Genomic DNA, 9,164 nt, shown 5'->3' with positions numbered 1-9,164 from the left:
AGTGTGTCTTGCGCGGTGTTCTGGTTTCGCATGGGGCCCGACTGAAGAGAGAAAACGCATCCAAACTCTCTTCCCTCTATTCGCAGCTTCACTCACTAGAATCACTACACAAAAGGACACTACATGAGCAGACCCTTAGAGTCCTCATAAAAGTACGACAAGACCTCCTGTCCCTGCTTAACAGCAAACATAAGTACTATAAACAGCTGACTGGCAGAAACTATTATGAATGGGGGAACAAAGCGGGGCGGATGCTGGCCAGAGCGTTGAGGGAGAAAAAATCCTCGCTCTTTGTTTCCTCCATTGTCTCCCCCTCTTCTAATAGACAGTTACACCTCACCCCAGACATCCTCTCCGCATTTAGACAATACTAATCTGACCTCTATAATCTTCCTCCTCCTTCCTTTCCATCCCCTGCAAATAGGCCCTCCCTGACGGACTACATTGCCTCCACGGCGCTCCCGGCTCTTTCTGAGGATGTGGTGTCTGCCCTGGAGGAATCGTTCTCTCCGGAGGAGCTTGACATAGTTATCTTGGGTCTTCCGGCTGGGAAATCCCCGGGTCCGGATGGCTACACAGCAAAGTTTTACAGGTCCCTCCGGACAGAGCTCTCCCCCATGCTCCTGACGACCTTTAACTCCATTTCGGGATCCTCGGCCATACCTGACTCCTTCCTTAGAGCCTATATAACAGTTATCCCCAAAGACGGTAAAGACGTGTCCCTATGCCAAAATTACAGACCCATTTCCCTCCTGAACGTTGACACCAAAATCTTCGCTAAACTGTTGGCAAACTGACTGGCGGTTCACATGAATACCCTGATACACCCAGACCAAGTGGGCTTCATACGTGGCAGGGAGGCTAGAGATAATACCCTGCGTGCCTTCTCGGCAATACATTATGCTCGTAAAAACGACCTTCCTCTCTTTCTATTATCTCTGGATGCTGAAAAGGCCTTTGACCGAGGGGACTGGAGTTTCCTAGCGGAGACATTATCCCAGTTGGGACTTGGTGACAGGATGAGGGGCCGGATTATGTCACTTTACTCTAACCCACAAACCCAAATCCGTGTGAACGGCCAGTTGTCTAGTCCTTTTCGCATTTCTAATGGCACGAGGCAAGGCTGCCCCTTGTCACCCCTCCTTTATGTCCTATGCATGGAGCACCTGCTCAATGCGATACGACTAAACCAGAACATTAGGGGTCTACAGACACCCTCGTGCCATTGCAAATGTTCGGCCTTTGCTGACGACCTCCTGCTCTTCCCATCAGCCCCGCTGACGACCCTTCCCTCTCTACTATCGACAATACGGACGTTTTCCCAATACAGTAATTACAAACTAAACCCGACTAAGAGTGAGGCGCTAAATATTACCATCCCGAGACACTTAGTATGTCAGCTTAAAACGACTTACCCTTTCAAATGGGGTGACAGATCCCTTACATATTTGGGGATCCAGGTCCCTGCAAATCTGTCTGATGTCTTCCTCTTGAACTACCCCCCTCTATTCAGCGTGTTGCGCTCGGACTTAACCAGATGGGAGCGTAGGGACTTCTCGTGGATAGGGAGAATCAATGTGATCAAGATGAATGTACTCCCTCGACTGTTGTACTTGTTCTCTACTGTCCCGGCTTTACTCAATAGACTATTTTTCCGGGGACTCTCTGCGCTCCTGTCTGGTTTTGTCTGGGCCCGTAGATGCCCTAGAGTGGCGCGTAGGATTCTGGGCGCGTAGGATTCTGGTTAGGAGGAAGATGGATGGTGGTCTGGGCTTACCTGATTGTCTTTTCTATCATTTGGCCTCGGTACTGTCCAGGGTGCTGGATTGCCACTCCACTGAGCCCTTAAAACTATGGATTCAGTTGGAAAATGATACTACCTCACATGACCCCAAAACGGTACTGTGGAGTCCAGACCCACCTCCCCTGATGAGGAACCTTGGTTCATATCCTCCCGTGACTGCCTCCTTGCTTCATATCAAACGTACATACCTGCCCGGCTTACATCTGTTCACGCCTGACGGCCCATTGACCCCCATATTTCACAATTCTCGTTTTGCACCTGCTTTTGCCGGTTCCTCCTTCCTTGGACTTCAAAAACATACTGGTCCCACATTTCAAAACCTTTTGACTGCATCCTCTCTGAAGCCGCTATCAGACATAATGGAGGGACACACACCAACCTTCATACAATCGTTCCAATACCACCAACTGCAACACCTTTACGCTGCCAACATCGACACCTTGCGACTGCACCGCCCACTCTCCCCCTTTGAAAAGCTGTGTACCTCTAACACGGCTTCTTTTAGACCGGTTAGTTCGGTATATAGCTTACTACTAGATACCCTACGATCTGATCCCCTCCCTTATAGGGATGGCTGGGAAAGGGAACTGGAGAGGAAACTGGATGATGGAGACTGGGCGATGGCGGTGCGCTGGTGCCACAAACTCTCGATCTCTACTAGAGCGCAAGAAACCAACTACAAGTTGCTCTCCAGATGGTACCGTGTCCCCTCCCTGTTGACCAAACTTTATCCAGGAATCCCCGACATATATGGGTGTCATGCCCCAGTTTAGACCTCTTTTGGTCCCAGGTTCTGGACACGGTACACAGGCTCACGAACATTCGCCTCACCAAAACTCTGGCTCCACTACTGCTGACAGTCCTCCCCCCAGGTCTTCCTAGATGGCAACTAAGACTAACAAGATTTATGATCCAGGCGGCGCGTACGGTAATACCTAGGCTCTGGAAATCATCCTCCCCGCACTCAATTACATCTTGGTTTCAGGAGATATCCCACCTACATAGAATGGAGGAATTAATTGCTGACTCCAGACACCAGGTAGAGAAACACCACCTTATTTGGGGCCCCTGGCTTGCCTTCACAGACACCGCTGACTTTAGATCCATACACCCAGACCCGAACAGCAACTCTAATCACTGACTCTCGGATGATTTGTTACTGCCACCACTCATATCGGTTACGCCTGGGAACCCACTCCGCTCGCCTCTCCTGAAGGTCAGTTCGCCTGCGTGTAATGTGATTGCAGCATACTACTTGTAGACATAGCTCTCTGCACTTGCCCTCTTGTCAGATAATTCTCCTCCTTCTCTCTTGTTCCCCCCCTCTTTTTCTTTAAACCCTCCTTCCCTCTCCTCATCTTTCTCTCCCCCTCTCAGTCTTTCTCTCCCTTTTCTATGTCTCTTCTCCCCCCCCTTCCCCCTCGTCCCTCATCTCCAAATTTATGCATTACTGATCCTACAGTTTTTTTATTTTGTTTTTAATTAATGCTTTACATGCCTAAGTTCGCTGCAGACCCCGAAAGGGGATCTGTAGGAGTTGGATATTGGATATTACATTGCCTTACGGTGTTCCAGAAATACAGATGTGAATACCTGCCTTCCTCCTGAGGTTTGGCGAGAGTTCTGATATGATATATTGTTCTGTTTACCGTTTCTGCTTGTCAGGGGCCTCTGTAGGCATGCCTCATCCATACTGTGTCCTGAGGATTTTACCTACTTACCGTGCAAGCCCCGTCATAACTACATGCTGTTTGCATAATCTGTATTATATCACATTCATGGATGACTTGCTTTTCTTGTATTGTTTATCTTACAATTTTCAAATAAACCTTTAATGCAAAAAAAAAAAAAAATGTATAAGTAACTAAAGTGGGGTACAGTGGACCGTTAACTACATAACATAGTAAACTACGGTTTTAGGTCCGGTCAGGAAACCACATACGGGTCAAAACTGAGCCGACCGGAGTCACCGTTTGACTCCCTTCGGATTGTTAAAGTAAATGGAGTCACGGGCTGATTCGGCTGGGGTACGGGAGCGCCCGATTTGCCCCTCCCCCCGCCGACACCCGTATGTACAAAACGTGGTGTGAATGCACCATAAGATAAGCAAGACTGTCTCGTCAGCACTAGTGTTGAGCGGCATAGGCCATATTCGAATTCGCGAATATTCGCGAATATATGGACGAATATTCGTCATATATTCGCGAATATTCGCATATTCGTCATATTCTCGTTTATTTTCGCGTATGCGTATATTTCGTGCATGCGAAAATTACCATATGTGAATATTGGCATATACAAAATTAACACGCGCGTAAATTCGCATATGCGAAAATTAGCATATGCTAATTTTCGCATATGCGCATTTTTTGTATATGCGAATTTTCGCACGTCAGTCTCACACAGTAGTATTACAGCCTTCTTTACACCACACAAGCTGGAAGCAGAGAGGGATGATCACTGTGATGTGTACTGTGAAGAAAAAAAAAAAACGAATATTCGTAATTACGAATATATAGCGCTATATTCGCGAAATTCGCGAATTCGCGAATATGCGATATTCGCGAATAATATTCGAATTGCGAATATTCGCGAGCAACACTAGTCAGCACAGTGAAATGGGAGACCACCACTGGTGCGAGTCCCGGGGTGGGACAGAGTGTTACAGTGTTGTGGTTAAACTTTACTTTCCTGGAAAAGTTTCTGAGTTGCCCATAGCAACCAGATTGCTTCCTTCCTTTTTCAGAGGCCTTTTCAAAAATGAAAGAGGCAATCTGATTGGTTGCTATGGGCAACTCAGCTGCTTTTCCAGTAAAGTAAAGTTAAACCACATCACTGTAACACTCTGTCCCACCACGGGTTTTCACACCAGTGGTGGTCTCCCATTCCACTGTGCTGCCAAGACAGTTCTGCTTATCTTACTGTTTTACATGCCATGAGATCCCCATAGACCACAATAGGCCTATTGGTTTCAATGGGCAAAAAAATCACAGATTGAATGCACTAGTCACAGTTCCTATACCATTAAAGAAGGAAGGGCTCAACATTCGCAAATATGCGCATATGCGGAAAACCAGTGTAGGGGAAGAGTTGTGCAGTTGCCCATAGCAACCAATCAGATTGCTTCTTTTATTTTTGGAAAGGCCTCTGAAAAATGAAGGAAGCAGTCTGATTGGTTGCTATGGGCAACTTAGAAACTTTTCCAGGAAAGTAAAGTTTAACCACAACACTGTAACACTATGTGCCACCCTGGGACTCGAACCAGTGGTGGTCTCCCATCCATTGTGCTGCCAAGACAGTCTTGTTTATTTTACTGTTTTACATGCTGTGAGATCCCCATAGACCATATTGGGCCAATTGGTTTCAAAGGGCAAAAAATAACACAGTTAATGCTAGTCATAGTTCCCCATACCATTAAAGAAGAGAGGGCTCAATATTCACAAATATGCGCATACCAAATATGCGAATTTTGCGAATATATGATGAATATTCGTAAAATATTGCAAATTCGAATATGGCCTATGCCGCTCATCACTACTCCCTTGTTGTTGCTTCACACGCTTTAGCACTAAAGGAGTGGGAGACCTTGGATGATTTTCTTTGTTTCTCACGTTATGTGGAGATGAGGACCCCCTGATGAATGTTCATGTCTGTGCCCTTCATTTCTCCTCAGATGTTCTAAGCGCAGAGCAGAGAAATAGTAAAGATGGAAATGGACACCAAAGGTGCAGGAACTAGAAATGGCCCATCCGGTCAGCAGGGGTAAGAAGTCATTTCTCTATTGTAATAGGATATATAGGGAAAAATATAGAGATGGTGCTTTATAGTGCAGGTTATCTGCGGTATTAGCAGAGAGATAAACAGATAGGTAAAGGACCTGCTCACCTTTATAGGTTGTGCTATATTACAGGCACAACACTGATAATCACTTTGGGTAGATCGTTGGTCACTGGTGTGTCGGGAACAGCTGGCCGTTGGTCCCATTGAGGACGGTGAAGAATTCAAGAGTACAGATGTGGGAGGTGGAAATCCTAGCAGGGGTTTCCTTTTTCTTCCAGTGAAGATCTGACTGCGGCACTGTAGCGATACATCGGCATAATTACACAGGAGTCAGGTGTAGAATAGCAGTACTTTTTATTAGTAATCATAAAAAAAGTGACATACAGGGGTGGACTACATGTTTCGGAGGGGCTCCCTCTTTCCTCACGTCCAGGTTACAGTGTATAGGTAAAGCATCTTATATATCCAACTCAATGCAAGAATGTTGACACTCGGTCAAAAAGTATCCGCACTCACCGCTAAGATAGCGTATTCAAGCTCCAAACGTGGACATCGGACAACCAGGCAGAGACGTGGGACGCTCAGGGAGGAGGCGACTGCTGGTGGTTTCACGCTATGAAGAGCACTTCATCCGGCCTTATGAAGTCTGGGACTTGAACCCACACAACTACCAGGACCTTACTGTTTAGCGTTCTGCCTCGCTAGCTGCAAGATTCCCAAAGACCACAATGGGCCTAATAATTTCAAAGGGCAAAAAATCACAATGTTATAGAACCAGACTACACTGTCCTATAAACCAACAGGACCTGTACGACAGACCCTGGAGACTGACATCACACTCAGCCTTCACATGGTTGGGTGGGGCAAACCTCCAACTGTTGCAAAACTACAACTCCCAGAATGCACTGGCAGACTGTACATTCTGGGAGTTGTAGTTGAGTTAGGAAACAGACTCTAGCTCAGTGTTTCCCAAACAGTGTGCCTACAGCTGTTGCAAAACTACAACTACCAACATTCACTGACAGCCGAAAGGCATGCTAGGAGTTGTAGTTATGCAACAACTGGCGAATAACATTTTGGAGACCGCTAAGTGATCTCCAAACTGTAGCCCTCCAGATGTTGTAAAACTACAACTCCAAGCATGCCCAGACTGTTCTGGCATGCTGGGAGTTGTAGTTCTGCAACATCTGAAGGGCCAGATATTGCAGAACTACACTGTCCAGTTTCCCTGGCCGTCTGGGCATGCTGGTAATTGTAGTTTTACAACATCTGTTACTTATTGTGGTCTCCAAACTGTGCCACTTCATATGTTGCAAAACTACAACTCCCAGCATGCCCAGTCAGTGCATGCTGAAGGTTGTAGTTTTGCAACATCTGGAGTACCCCAGTTTGGAGACCACAGTGGTCTGCAAACTGTGGTGCTCCAGATGTTACAAAACTACAACTCCTAGTATGCCCAGAAGGCTTTTTTTTTTTTTTTTTTTTTTTTTTTTTTTTATATATAATGTTTTATTTATTTATTTTTTTTAAGAGAGAAAAAAATGAATTATTTGTGAACCATGCGAACATAAATTATTGGGAGATTTAACTCCCCCCAAATATTCTCAAACGTGCTTTGAATTTCTGGACATTTATGGTTATCGAGAAATAAATAGGAAGGGAAATGCCCAATAGAACCTGATGTTATACGGATAATGTACAAGTGATTCTTATAATGGAGATCTAGGGGGACAATAATCACAATAGATCCCAGAGATCATCACTGAATAGACGAGGGATCTGCGGATACAATACAGTCTGTGAAGGATCCTACAGAAAGTCCGGATCGTCTTGTATCTGGATCAGGATTATTACTTTCCTTCTCAGAATCTTCTCCTTTGTTCTCTTCCCTTATTCTTCATCTTCAGCCCCTCTGACCCCCTCACTGCTCTCCGCTCCCTCCGCTGTCCTCGCCGGTTCCCGCTATCCCTGTCTCCTTTCTCCCGCTCTCTTCTCACCGCTGAGCAGCCCGGAGATCACCCGCCGACCCCACCATTTCCACATCCAGAGCTTCAGTCGGATGATATCTTATACCTGCGGCATCTTCCTCCTCTCTTACCGACAGAACACTCCCCGGAGCCCGTGTATTTTCCTCCAGACAGCAGAGATCCTGAAGAGAAGGAAGCGCCATCATAGTCTGGTGTATTTGGGGAATCCTGTTGGGGTTTACTGGGGCAGAACAGGACAGGAGCGCAGATATACTGAGGAATTAGAGCCCAGGATCTAAGGGTAGGAGGCCGAGGGTTTACAGAAGTCTTGGGGCGCATTGCCAATCATACATATCATCAGGAGACACTTTGACCTCTTAATTTTACCCCAAAACCTTTGAACCGATTATTAAAATGTAGCTTTTAAATACTCATTACATACACTGTAGTATAACCTGCGTTTTATATAAAACAAATTAAGAGTGGGTGAGAAATGTGTGTATGTGTGTGTGTATATATATATATATATATATATATATATATATAAAACAAAAAAATGTGGTCTCAAATGGCTGGAGGTGCTCAACCCCAAATGCGGTTGTGCATTTATACTGGGGGAGCAGATCCTGCCCTTGTAGTCCGTTGCTAAGGGCGATCCCCAGCATAGAAAATGCATACAATGGAGGATGCCTGCAGTGAACTACAAGTGCCACAATAGAATCCTACACCAGATAAACGGTGTGGATGTGTAACAATTAGAATACAATACTATATAATAAATATATATATATATATATATATATATATACACATACATACACACATTACAATGCATATGCCTTTGTCCTAGATCCTCAACAAGAGACACAAGCTCCCGGCTTGACTATATTCTCCATATTAGAGAAACTGGTATCGTGGTGTTCATATAACATCTAGTTGTATCTGTTTGCGCCTCTGTAACAATTTTAGTGTCAGTTCTTGAGGAAATGTAAAGACTTGTTACAATTTGGCAACATGCAAAGGTTAGAATACAAAGCTCTCACCACCAGGTGTCGCTATTGTAACACACTAACTGATTTGTATATCCTGAAACTGTAAGAATTTCGTGCAGTGACTAATAGAAAATATTTATTGGAAATTATTAAAATTGATTAACCAGAAACGTTTTTTCTGATTTTAACCCTCTACTCTACTTAATAGGTTGTGCACATATGAAGTTACCAACCCATACAGAGAATTACTGGGCATTTTGTTCGATCATGGGGGCGCCCTACTGTACTGCCCCATGTAAATGTATATAGAGATTGGAAATAGTGAAGCAGATAGAGCTCCGAGGAATTGTAGGCATAAAGGAGTCTGTATCCGAGGAGCGGGGAATCAGTGTGAACGCCCGAGACCCGGCATCGTGTCATACATGGGGGGCGCTATCATCGCTGAGGATGGGCCCCGCCGCTTCAGAACAAAGATTCATCACAGACGTCACATGTTGTTTTGGCGGGCTTTAGTTTGTATGAATCAGCCAATGGGATGAAGGGGTGTGGTTAACATGAGCCAATGGGGGATGAGACCAGGAGTATAAATATTCTGCTCTGCGATCTCTTCCTATCATTTCT

This window comes from Hyla sarda, unplaced genomic scaffold, assembly GCF_029499605.1.
Source record: "Hyla sarda isolate aHylSar1 unplaced genomic scaffold, aHylSar1.hap1 scaffold_38, whole genome shotgun sequence".
Lineage (NCBI taxonomy): Eukaryota > Metazoa > Chordata > Amphibia > Anura > Hylidae > Hyla > Hyla sarda.
The sequence above is the reverse complement of the archived record's forward strand: the minus strand, read 5'-3'. Positions refer to the sequence as shown.